Raw genomic sequence first — 14447 nt, 5'->3', positions numbered from 1 at the left:
TTGATAAATTGTCAACTCAGACGTGTTAAAAGACGTATAACAGCTGATTTATTCCGTCTTATGTATAGGAATATTACACATTATTATCAAAACAAGTCGCAGGTGGACTCAAGGGAATCAAGAGTGTATCGATAGCACATTTATTTCGTTTAATTAATTTGATATTCATCATTATCATGATAATAAGTCAGAGGTCGATACAGGAGAAACGTGAGACTATCGATGGCTCATTTATTTCGGTTAATTGATAAAGTATCAATGACTATTAGTAAAATTAATGAATTATCAACTCGAATAAGTCAAAAGATGTTTGACAGCTGCTGTATTCTGGGTAATTGATAAAATAGAAATCATTTTAATTAAAATAGTTCACAGGTTGACTTAAGGGAAATAAAAGAGTATACATGGTCCATTTATTTTGGTTAATTGATAAAATATCAATTATTATTAGCAAAATTAATAAATTATCAACTAGGCTGGGTCAAAAGACGTTTAACAGCTGATTTATTTCGGCTAATGGTTAAAATAGTAATTATTATTATCAAAATAAATCACAGTTTGACTAAAGTAAAACAAAAGAGTAGCAATGGCCTATTTATTTCGCTTAATTAATAAAATATCAATCATTATTATCAAAATTAGTCATAGGTCGACTAAGAAGAAACGAAAGAGAATCTATGGCTCGTTTATTTTGGTTGATTATTGAAATAATAATTATTATAAGTAAAATTAATAAATTATTAACTAGGACGGGTTAAAAGATGTTTAACAGCTGATTTATCCTGGCTTATGCATGAAATAGTAATTATTATTATTAAAATAAGTCACACGTTGCATCAAGGGAAACGAGCGACTATCGATGGCCTATTTATATTGTTTGATTAATAAAATTTTAATTATTATTAGTGAAATCAATAAATTATCAACTCGGACGGGTACAAAGATGTTTAACAGCTGATTAATACCGGCTTATGCATAAAATACTGATTATTTTTATCAAAATAATTCACAGGTTGCCTCAAGGAAAACAAGAGTGTATCTATAGCCCATTTATTTTGTTTAATTGATAAAATATTAATTATTATCATAAGAATAAGTCATAGGTCAACGCAGGAGAGAAGAGATACTATCGACGGCTTATTTATGTCGGTTAATTGATGAAGAATTAATAACTATCAATAAAATTGATGAATTATCAACTTAAATAGTTCAAAAGATGTTTGACAGCTGCTTTGTTCCTGCTAATGGATAAAATAGTAATTATTTTTACTCAAATAATCCACAGGTTGACTCAAGAGAAACGAAGGAGTATCGATGTCCCATTTATTTCGGTTAATTAATGAAATATTAATTATTATTAGTGAAATCAATAAATTATCAACTCGGACGGGTACAAAGATGTTTAACAGCTGATTAATACCGGCTTATGCATAAAATACTGATTATTTTTATCAAAATAATTCACAGGTTGCCTCAAGGAAAACAAGAGTGTATCTATAGCCCATTTATTTTGTTTAATTGATAAAATATTAATTATTATCATAAGAATAAGTCATAGGTCAACGCAGGAGAGAAGAGATACTATCGACGGCTTATTTATGTCGGTTAATTGATGAAGAATTAATAACTATCAATAAAATTGATGAATTATCAACTTAAATAGTTCAAAAGATGTTTGACAGCTGCTTTGTTCCTGCTAATGGATAAAATAGTAATTATTTTTACTCAAATAATCCACAGGTTGACTCAAGAGAAACGAAGGAGTATCGATGTCCCATTTATTTCGGTTAATTAATGAAATATTAATTATTATTAGTGAAATCAATAAATTATCAACTCGGACGGGTACAAAGATGTTTAACAGCTGATTAATACCGGCTTATGCATAAAATACTGATTATTTTTATCAAAATAATTCACAGGTTGCCTCAAGGAAAACAAGAGTGTATCTATAGCCCATTTATTTTGTTTAATTGATAAAATATTAATTATTATCATAAGAATAAGTCATAGGTCAACGCAGGAGAGAAGAGATACTATCGACGGCTTATTTATGTCGGTTAATTGATGAAGAATTAATAACTATCAATAAAATTGATGAATTATCAACTTAAATAGTTCAAAAGATGTTTGACAGCTGCTTTGTTCCCGCTAATGGATAAAATAGTAATTATTTTTCCTCAAATAATCCACAGGTTGACTCAAGAGAAACGAAGGAGTATCGATGTCCCATTTATTTCGGTTAATTAATGAAATATTAATTGTTATTAGTAAAATTGATAAATTGTTAACTTGGACGTGTCATAAGATGTTTAACAGCTGATTTATTCCGGATTATGAATAAAATATTAATTATTATTATCAAAATAAGTCACAGGTTGACTTAAGGAAAACGAGAGTGTATCAATGGCCCATTAATTCTGTTTAATCGATAAAATATTAATTATAATTATAAGAATATGTCATAGGTCGACTCAGAACAAACGTTAGACTATCGATCGCTCATTTATTTCGGTTAATCGACAAAGTATCAATAACTATTACTAAAATTAATAAATTATTAACTCGAATAGCTCATAGGATGTTTGACAGCTACTTTATTCCGGCTAATTGATAAAATAGAAATTCTTATTTTCAAAATAGGTCACAGGTTGACTCAAGGTAAATCAAAGTGTATTCATGGTCCATTTATTTTGGTTAATCGATAAAATAGTAATTATTATCAGTAAAACAAAATAGTCTCGATGGCCTATTTATTTCGGATAATTGATAAAATATTAATTATTATCAGTAAAATTGATAAATTGTCAACTCGGACATGTTTAAAGATGTTTGAGAGCTGATTTATTCCGGCTTATGTATAGAATAGTAATTATTATTATCAAAATAAGTCGCAGGTTGTCTCAAGGGAATCGAGAGTGTATCGATAGCACATTTATTTTGTTTAATCGATAAAATAATAATTATTATTATGAGAATAAGTCATAGGTCGACTCAGGAGGAACGGAAGAGTATCGTTAGCCTATTTATTGCGTTTAATTGATAAAATATTTATTGTTATTAGTTAAATTAATAAATAATCTATTCAGACAGTTTAAAAGATGGTCAACATCTGATTTATTCAGGTTAACCACTAGAATCATAATTATTACTTGCAAGATATTTAAAATTGAAATTATTTGTACAACAGAAAATAAATAGTCATTGCTTAGTCGATCAAGTGTTTAAAATGTCCTCCGATTTTCTGGATATGGAGATGACATCGCTCGAGCAGATTTTCTCGTACAGCTTGTAGCATTTACGGTGTGACTGTTATCTGAGCTCCATGGATGCGCGCAACAGTCTCTATCATATAGGGGCTCATTGAAATAGACCATCTTATTGAAATTTCCCCACAAAAAGTAGTCCAGTGGCGTCAAATCAGGTAATCTTGGGTGCCACCATCGCGGTCGGTTCCGTCCACACCAACGCTGAGGGTACGTGCCGTTGAGGAAGTCTCGCGCTGTAGCAGCATAGTGACTTGGTGCTCTCTTATGCTGGAATCAAGTCGGCTGTTCGTTTACTTCGTTGAGGAGTTAAGTTTATTACGAAGGAATGTTAGGTATTGGGTGCCCTGTAATAAGGAAAATTCACGGTTCGCTGTAGGAAACAATGAAAAAGGAACATGAAAGGGATGAATTGAGTTAAGGAAGATTCAATGCCGAAGAGGTGATCGTCACTAGATATAGGAAAGTTAATTATTTCATTTATACAAAAAATCACTAGCGTAAAAATAGCTTGACTATATTAATGATGAAAGTCTTAATTAATTTACATAAAGACTAAATTTTAATGCTAAATACGTAAAATTTATATCCGTTTATTCAAATCTTAACTTACGTCCATTGTCTCGGGTAATTCGTTTAGAATTACGTGGTCGCCGATGATTCCACCCCAGACGTTAATCATTTATATTGGAAGTTCCGGTTCACCGTCATGGGCAGATTTTCTTCTACATACCAATGGGTATTGTGCTCATTAAAAAACCCCTCTCTAGTGAAAAGTGACTCATCAGTCTGAATGATTTCGCGAAAAAAATCCGGATCCGCGTCTTTGGAGTGAAGAATGAACTGGCAGAAGTCCACGCGCAAGCGATAATCTCTAGCTTCTAATTTCTGCGCTATTCTTTTGTGTTACGGATGGACCTTCTCGTTGCGAGTAATACAGTTAATAGTAGAACGTGAAATATGAATTCAACGTTCTAACCGTCTCGTAGTCGTACCGCCCGAACCAGCGAGAACGCGCTCTTCGTTGACAACGTTACGGACGTCATGAAGTCACCGACTCCCTCAACGTTGTTTGGCATTAAATTGTTGGTATTACGACAGCGCTGAACAGCACGAAGGATGGTATTCTTATCGGGATAACGATCGCGATTTAGGACCCTCTCACCATATACGCGTGCAGTCGCCACAGCATTACGATTGCACTCGCCATAAAGGATTATCATCTCAAAGTAATCAGCAGACGTTTACGGCATGATAATGATGTTCGCTGTCAAAAAATTCGAAAACGACTGACAACGGAAAAGTACGAGCCCTTGGCGCGTAACCGAGATATCTGCGTTCGATTCCCATTCTGTGCTGTCTGATTATTTTTTCAATTACGGAAAAATTCCCAATGAGTAGGTCCCCCTTTTCCCCTATCCGTTCTTTCCCAACTCCCTTAAAAATTTGCTTTAATATGGCTACTTCAGGCTTACTAGCCTGAAGACGCACAAAAAAACGAATGAAATCAGGAAAAAATGAGTCGCTAAACCGCGAAAACAAAAGAAAAAAAAATAGAAAAGTTTTTAAAAAGAAATAAATCAGCCACCGATGCTCTGTTAACTCTTCTAAGTTTATAAGTTCTTCATTTTGATAATAATGATAATTATAATTTTATGAATTGACCAAAATAAAAGCTGTTTTTAACGCGTCTGAGATAATGATTTATTTTGGTATTTATGATAGTTTTGTGAATCAACTGCAGAAAACAGCCGCTTAGAAGATCTGTATTACCCTCACTACTAATTTTTAATTAAAAATTATTTGTAAATAGGAAAGAAATTAAAAATTCAATAACAGCCGCCCAGAGCCTCTTACTATCTCTCACGACCAATTTTTAATCAATAATTATTTACATTATTACTATTCAAAATAAAAAATCAGCTACAGTTGTCGAGAGCCTCTCACTGACCCTAGCTACTGAGTTTTGGATTAGAGATTATTCTTATTATTCTAATAAAAAATAAAAATTCAATCACCACTGTCAAGGGCCTCTCACTAAAACTCGCAACTGATTATTCAATGAATAATTTCTCCAGTAATGAAAATAAAATGAAATTCAGTTTCAGCCACGCAGATCCTCTTACTGTCCTTTACAACAGATATTTTAATTAATCGTTATTTTATATTAGTCTTTTCTATTAGTCTTATTTAATATAAAAGATCAACTACAGACGTCCAGAGCATCTTACTGACCCTTGGTACTGATTTTTCAATAAATAATTACTCCAGTAATTGAAAAAAAAATGAAATTTAGTCACAGCGGCCCAGATTTTCTCACTTACAGTCGCTTCTTCTTTTTAACTTCCCGCTAAGGAAATCGAAGATTTTCAAGAATCGGGAAGTTATTGTTTTCACCCCGTTTTGCAAAAATCGAGTTTTCATCAGATCTCGACGTTTAAAGGTCATAAGAAGGTTCCCTGACTATCCCCGCGAGATTGTCACGGTGTCTGTATGTGTGTGTGTGTGTGTGTGTGTGTGTGTGTGTGTGTGTGTGTGTGTGTGTGTGTGTGTGTGTGTGTGTGTGTGTGTGTGTGTGTGAAAGTGGGTGAACCGCTTATAACTTTTGAACGTTGGACCGATTTCCTCGCAGTTGGTGCCATTCGAAAGAACTTGACCAAACTTTGATTTTGAAAACTATTTGGACCGATTCAGATTAATAGATTTTGAGAAATCTTAAAAAAACTGAATAAAAATTTTTTTTCAAATGTAGTTTTTTTAGAATAACTTTTAAACGGCTTAAAAGTTCAATTCCAAAAACTAATTAGCTCTTAACCTCAAAAAACAACGTCGATCGCCAACAGTCCGGTCAAAATCGGTTGATTTATTCGAGAGATATCGTGAACGAAAGAAAACCGAAAAAAGTGTTTTTTCGGAATAACTAAAATTCCTAGCGCGATCAATTAAAAATTTGGGATTCATTGTGAGGATTCAAAAACTGCGTCGAATGCTTCTAACCGCGTAAAAATTGGTTTATTCATTCAAAAGTTATTGTGGTTTAAAAATTCAAAAAATAGTGTCATCAAATCTCTATCAGACTTTTGAGCTCAAAGAGCTTTAAAGGATAGAAAAGCAATCTCTTTAAGCTTGGAAAGCTCAAAATAACCCATCAATTGTATTTCTAAACTTGAGAAGCTCAAAAACGTCATGGGTGCAATTTTAAGCGCCTAAGTATGGAATTAGCGGGAAGTCGCAGGGATGGCCTTCAGGGTCAACCGTTTCCCTAATTTTTTAATTAATAATTATTGTCATTATTATAATTAAAAATAAAAAATCAGCTACAGATGTCCAGAGCCTCTTACTGACCCTGGCTACTGATTTTTCGATTAGAAATTATTTTCATTATTCTTAATAAAAGTAAAAAATCAGCTACAGACGTACAGAGCCTCGTACTGATCCTTGCTACGGATTTTTTGATAAGAAATTATTTTTATTATTGTAATAAAGAACAAAATTCAGTCACAGGCGCCTGAAGCTTGTTAATAATAACCCTTGCTCCTGATTTTTTAGTTAATAATTATTTTTATTATTCTATTGAAAAATAAAAAATCAGGTACAGACGTCCAGAGCCTCTCATAGACCATCACTACTGATTTTTTGATTAGAAATTATTTTTTTTGTTCTGATAAATAACAAAAATTCAGTCACAGCCGCCCAGAGGCTCTTATTGACCCTCGCTACTGATCTTTCAATAAATCATTATTTTTATTAGTCTAATGAAAAATGAAAAATCAGCTACAGACTCCAAGGCCTCTAATTTACCCTCGCTACTGATTTTTCAATAAATAATTACTCCAGTAATCGAAAAAGCAACTAAAATTCAGTCACAGCCGCCCAGAGGCTCTTAACCTCCCCTACAACTGATATTATAATTAATAATTATTTTTATTATTATTAACAATAAAAAATCAGCTACAAACGCCCAGAGCCTCTCCGTGACCCTTGCTACTGATTTTTTGATGAGATATTATTCTTATTATTCTCATAAAAAATAAAATCCAGTCACAGGCACCCAAAGCTATTCACTAACCCTTGCTACTGATTTTTAACTTCCTGTGTGTCTGTGTGTGTGTATGTGTGTGTGTGTGTGTATGTGTGTGTGTGTGTGTGTGTTTTTTTATCTTAGGGGGGGGGAATCCTTCTTACGGATTCCAGGCATAGCTGTTCGGCCTGGATATGTGGCGACTCGACGCGGCGTCATACTAAAACTCGACGCTAACGCCCCTACCCACTAAACCCTAAACCCCTTTTCTTCTTTCCTCTAATCCCTCATGGAAACTGCCGTCAGCCATTACTTCGTGGGGGGAAGATCTAGCTACTGCTATTCATTCTGGTGGCTAAGGTATTATTTTTCCTTCCTTCTAGTTTCTGTCATTTGCCCTTTCCTTTCAATAGAACGCAGCTCTGTAAGCACTTCGGTGGTAAACGTGCTTGTGGCGTTCCAGGCAGCTTCGGATGACAGCATTTCTTCTACTATTGACTCTGGTGTGATTTTCTTGTTCACGATCTTCTCTAACTCCTCCTTCTCTAACTGTTCTGCCGTTCTTTAGCTCTGAGTTCCTCGGCACTTTGTGCGGTTGTCCTTTTTCGTTGGTAAAGGTTACGTCTTTCTTCAGCTAGGACTCTGAGCGGCAAAGTTCCGGAAATGACACACACTGCTTCCTCTGATATTGTTCGAAAGGCGCTGGCTACTCTTAGCGCGCTCAGTCGGTAAACTGGACATGCTTTCCTCCATTATTCTTGGATCTCAAGTGCGTCAGCCCAAATGGATATACCATATGTGAGGACCGATGTAACTACTGATGATAGCAATGACCTCCTTGTCTGCTTCGGGCCACCGATGTTGGGCATCAATCGTACTAGGTTGGCTACTACTGCTGATGCTTTGGTGGTCACGTGTTCAACTTGTTGTTTAAAGTTAAGTCGGGCATCGAGCATCACTCCCAGATATCGAATAAAAGGTTGGGATGTGATTTCTTGGTCTCCGACGTTTAGATTGATCGTTTCCACCACTTTTCTGCTAGTGATAAGTACAGCCTCTGTCTTCTGTTTAGCCAGTTGTAAATTTACTGTGTCCATCCACTGGTTAATTCGCTCAAAGGTGAAAGCGAACATATGTTTTATCTCATCAAGATGCTTGGCGACTATTACTACGGCTACGTCGTCCGCGTACGCTTCCAGTTTGACGTTTCTTGGTAGTTTCTGTCTCAGCAATCCGTTGTACATGACATTCCAGAGAAGTGGACAGAGAACAGAACCCTGCGGTAAACCTCCAGTAACATAATACTCCTTTGGACCATTCTTCGTGTCATATCTCAGGACTCTATCTGTGAAGTAGCTAGCGACTATCCTTCGTAGGTATCCTGGTACGTTCATCTCTTAAAGGGCTTGCATGATGCAATCCCAGTTGGCGGGGTTAAAGGTATTTTTTATGTCTAAAGTTGCCACCAGGCAATATTTCTTCGTTCCCCCCTTCTATCTGGTACCGGCGATTGCGTCTTTGGCTATACCGACAACCAGGTTGATCGCGTCCAGGGTTGATCATTCTTTCCGAAATCCGTACTGATTGTCTGCCAAGAGTGGATCGACAACTGCTATCCTTGACAACTTCTATCCTTTGGTGATTATACGTTCTAGTATCTTACTGGCTGTATCCAGCATGCAGAGTGGACGATAAGATGACGGTTCTTCCGGTGGCTTTTTCCCTTTAGAAAGTAGTACCAGCCGTTGTTGTTTCCACTTCCAAGGAAAAATCCCTTCCTTCAAGCAGATGTTGTAGACGTCTAGGAATAACGCTGGCGCTGCTTTCATAGATGTTTTGAAGGCAATATTAGGGATTCTGTCCAATCCCGGTGCTTTATTATTCCCGACGCGGTTACAAGCTTCCATCAGTTCTTCTTTCGTGACAGGTGGAATATCATTCAGTTCGTCCTGTGTCAACAGATAGTTGAAAACGCGCTGTCGTGGAAAGAGCGCAGTCACGATCTTCTGTAAGAGTTGAGGACACGTAGGAGAAGGCATTGGCTAATATTTCAGGTGTGCCATGACTACCTTGTAAGGTCTACCCCACAAGTCTTTGTCCACCTCGTTGATTAGCTCTTTCCAGCAGTTCTTCTTGCTATACTTGATGGCTTCGTTTAAATGTCGACGAGCTTTCTTGTATTCTGCGACAAGTTCCGCTGAGTCAGGCCGCCGATAACCACGCTGAGATATTCTTCTTTTTTTAAATCTTCCCGTAGGAAGCTGATGTGTTCGTTTCACCAGTGCACCGAAGGTCTTTGGTTCATGCCCCGTTTCGGGGCATGCAGGTGTCGCAAGCCTGGGTCACTCTCTTCATCAAGTCCTTGGTCATTTCTTCTGCAGATCCAGTAGTAAGCGGTTCACTATTTAGAGCAGCTACTAGAGCACTTGGGTCAAAGGATTTCACCTTCCACCCAACGATGTCAAGTTTCTTAGCCGGTCTTCTAGGATTCTGGTCCTTTTATACTTCCCAGAGAATCGCATTGTGATCGCTGGCCGTGTAGATCTCCATCACCTTCCAGTCGTAGTTTCCTCTGATGAGGCTGCTGCTGACAAAAGTAAGATCCACAATAGAACTTGCGTCTCCTTTAGTGTACGTCGGCGCATCGCCGCTGTTTAACAATACTACATCTAACGTAGAAAAAGCTTCCAGTAGTTCTTTACCTCGAGCGTTGGTGTGTTTGCTGCCCCATTCCACTGCCCAGGCGTTGAAGTCTCCAGCTATTGCCACTGGGTAGTACTGCTTCGCGTCCTCCGTCAGTCGATCCAGAAAGTCCATGAATTCAACAATAGTGAGGCTAGGTGTTGCGTAGCAGCTGTAAAAGCGGATAACATCTACCGATGCTGCTACAAAGCCGGCGCTGCCATTGTTAACAACACTCTGGAAGTAGAGCTTGCGACAGGACCATATGACAGCTTTTTTGGTGCAGTCAGTTTCCCATGGTTGGCCGCCGAGGTGTTTATACGGTTCCGATATAAGCACAAGGTCAAGCTTATGCTCACGTACTGTCGGCATGAGCAAATCATGTGCCGCTTTACAGTGGTTGATGTTTAGCTGCAGTATTCTCATTTTCGTTTAAAAGTTATCTTCTTGAGTGCCTCTTGGTATACTGGGCATCTGCTTGTGCCGGCATGATGGGCGTTATTCTCTGTACCGGATTGATGCGCACACAGTGAGACACTCCCAGTGAGTTACAGCAGGAACCAATCGTCTTGGTAGGTCAGTTAGTGTGACCAACCCATTAAAGGGGAGTTTTGTCCACGGGAGCTTATTTTGTTTGGTTATTTTGCTTGGCTCCTACCCGCTGTACCTCATCAACTAAGAGATTAAGTGTCATCCAAGGACAGCGAACGTTCTCCCATCCGCTCGGGGAAACGCGCCCGGTAGCAGTATCTCTTCTGCCCCGAGTGTGTGTGTGTGTGTGTGTGTGTGTGTGTTAGGTGACTCGCTTATAACTTTTGAACTACGAAACCGATCGGAATCTACTATACGGCATTATTCGAAAGTTTCCTCGAACTTAGATTTCCTAAGAATTCGAACCGATTCGGACCGATAGATATTGAGAAATATTGAAAAATCAAAAAAAAAATAAGGAAAAAATCATTGTAAAAAGTGGTTTTTTTTAAATATCATTTAAACGGCTTTATCACTCAACTTTAAAAACTAAACCGAACTTAAGCTTAAAAAGGCAGGCCGATCGTCGCTTATCCGGTCAAAATCGGTTGATTTGTTCGAGAAATATCGTGTACAAAAAAAACCGAAAAAAAAGTTTTTTTGACATTACTTCGTCATTACTTTTTAGATCGTTTTAATCATATAGAATATTTTCAGAACTTAAAAAACTGCGTCGATCGCCGCCAATAACGAGGGAATCGGTATCGATTGGATTAATCCTGTTCTAGATGTTGATCATAATTTTTATTTAGATCTCAATTTAGATCTAGACGTGGATTGAGATGTTACTCTAGATTCTGATCTGAATCAAGATCATAATCATGATCTAGATCGAAATCCTGATCAAGATCTAGATCTTGACCTTCATTATCTAGATACAGTTCTATATTATCATGTTGCGAAAATAGATCTTAATTTTTTTCATCTAGATCTAGATCTATATTAAGATCTTGATAATCTAGATTTTTTAAATCTAGATCTGGATCTTGATCTTGATCCTGATCGGAATCAAGATCACGATCTAGATTAGGATCACGATCAAGATTTAGATCAACAAGATCAAGATTTAGATCAACAAGATCAAGATCTCGATAAACAAGATCTCTATCTAGATCTAGATCTAGACAACTAACAAGACCCTAGTCTAACAAGGTCTAGACCTAGATCAACTAGATCTTGATTTAGATAAACAAGATCAAGACTAGATCTTCAAGACTAGATCAACAAGATTAAGATCTAGATTAAGATCTAGATTGAGATCTAGATCAACAAGACCAAGATCTAATTAAACAAGACCAAGATCAAGATCAACAAGATCTAGATCAACAAGATCAACAAGATCTAGAACTAAATCAACGAAATTAAGATCTAGAACTAGATCATCAAGATCGATTTAGATCTTGATCAACAAGATCAAGATCTAGATCTAGATCGACAACATCGATCTAGATCTAGATCGACAACATCTAGATCTAGATCTATATTAAAAGATTTAGATATAGATTTACAAGATAGATATCTACAACAACAAGATCATAATTTAGTTTCGATCAATCTCATCATCGATCACACGCGATACCAGGTAAAAAGAATAACGACACTGCTTCGACCAAGCATAAGATGATAACTACGTCCCGACGCTTTGAAAACCAAAAAACAAAGCTCGGGACAAGACTAAAGGAACCAAAATACAAGACTTGGGTCGAGTCTTTAAAAAATATGGCCCATATGTTCCTGATTTAGATCTTAATGTTATCCTGCTCTAGATGTTGATCGTAATTTAGATATAGATCTTAATTTAGATATAGATCTTAATTTAGATCTAGATCTTAATTTAGATCTAGATGTAGATTGAGTCTTACTCTATATCTTGATCTGAATCGAGATCATAATCGTGATCTAGATCAAAATCCTGAGCAAGACCTAGATCTTGATCTTTATTATCTAGATATGGTTCTATATTATTATCTTGTAAATATAGATCTTAATCTCTTTCATCTTGATCTAGATCTTTATTAACATCTTAATATTCTAGATCTTGATCTTAATCTGGATCTTAATCTTGATCTTACTGGATCTGGATGTTGATCTTAATCTGGATCTGGATCTTGATCATGATCTTAATTAATCCTGATCTAGATCAAGATAAAGATCTAGATTAGGATCACAATCAAGAACAAGATCAACAAGATCTAGTTCTGGAACTAGATCAACGAAATCAAGATCTAGATCTAGAACTAGATCAACGAAATCAAGATCTAGATCTAGATTATCAGGATCCAGATCTAGATCATGAAGATCTATATTAACAAATCTAGATCTAGATCTACAAGATAGATATCTACAACAACAAGATCATGATTTAGTTTCGATCGATCTCATCATCGATCACAAGCGATTCCAGGTAAAAAGAATAACGACACTGCTTCGACCAAGCATAAGATGATAACTACGTCCCGACGCTTTGAAAACCAAAGAACAAAGCTCGGGAAAAGCGTAAGGGAACCAAAATAAAAGGGTTGGGCCGAGTCTTGAAAAAAATTGCCCATATGTTCCTGATCTTGATCTTACTGTTATCCTGCTATAGATGTTGATCTTAATTTAGATCTAGATGTGGATTGAGATCTTACTCTAGATTTTGATCTAAATCGAGATCATAATCATGATCTAGATCAAAATCATAAAGATCTAGATCTTGATCTACATTATCTAGATCCAGTTCTATATTATTATCTTGCAAATCTAGATCAATCTTTTTTATCTAGATCTAGATCTATATTGTTCTTGATAATCTAGATTTTTTCAATCTTGATCTTAATCCGATCTGAATCAAGATCAAGATCTAAATTAGGATCACGATCTAGATCTGGATAAACAAGATCTAGATCAACAAGAACTAGATCTAAATCAACAAGATCTAGATATAGATCAACAAGAACTAGATCTAAATCAACAAGATCTAGATATAGATCAACAAGATCTAGATCTAGATCATTATGATCTAGATCTAGATCTACAAGATAAATATCTAAAATAACAAGATCAAGATTTAGTTTCGATTAATCTCATTAACACAAGCGATCCCAGGTAGAAAAGAATGACAAGGCTTGGACCAAGCCTAGGATGATAGGATAGCTATGTCCCAACGCTTTGAAAACACAAAAACGAAACTCAGGACAAGCGTAAGAGAATAAAAATCCAAGGCTTAGGCCGTCTCGAAAAAAAATTGCCCATACGTTCCTGATGTAGATCTTACTGTTATCCTGCTCTAGATGTTGATCTTGATTTAGATCTAGATCTGGATTGAAATCTTACCCTATATCTTCATCTGAATCGAGATAATAATCATGATCATACTGTACTGTACTTTGTAGAGTGCGGTCGTGATTTACTTTTGGTGTGCTATTTGTGAATAACATAGCGATTTACTGATATAGACAATGAGTTCAAAACATAGTTTTAAATATTTACCACTTTTTGAGATAATATCTGTTTAGATTCATGATTAAATAGGTCTTATATCTGAATAAACAGTGATCAACTTTATTCTAGGTTAGTTTCATTTTAACTAATTTAGCCAAAAGAAAAAAAAATTCACACTACGAGTGCTGCCATCTTACGGTTTGTGTAACAATGTCTATGTCGTGTGGATTGTGTCTAAAGAATATTACTGACGCTTCGTCAGCTGTACAAACAAGAGCTGACTGTAAACATTACTTTCACGACATGTGTAAAAGGACGATGTTGTTTACCATCGAAAAGCCGTGCGGGAGCTAAAGTCCAGGATTGCTGTCCTGCTTGTGTTGTTGATATTTCACCGATATTAACGGAAATTCGTGATAAGCTATTTAAAATAGATAGAGTCGATAAAAACGTGGTTGATTTTGGAAAGAAGATGGATGTTTGATAAAACTATCGTCTGTTAATGATAAGGTTGACAAGTTGAT

Source organism: Cotesia glomerata, linkage group LG5 (genome assembly GCF_020080835.1).
Source record: "Cotesia glomerata isolate CgM1 linkage group LG5, MPM_Cglom_v2.3, whole genome shotgun sequence".
NCBI classification, from domain to species: Eukaryota; Metazoa; Arthropoda; class Insecta; order Hymenoptera; family Braconidae; genus Cotesia; species Cotesia glomerata.
The sequence above is the reverse complement of the archived record's forward strand: the minus strand, read 5'-3'. Positions refer to the sequence as shown.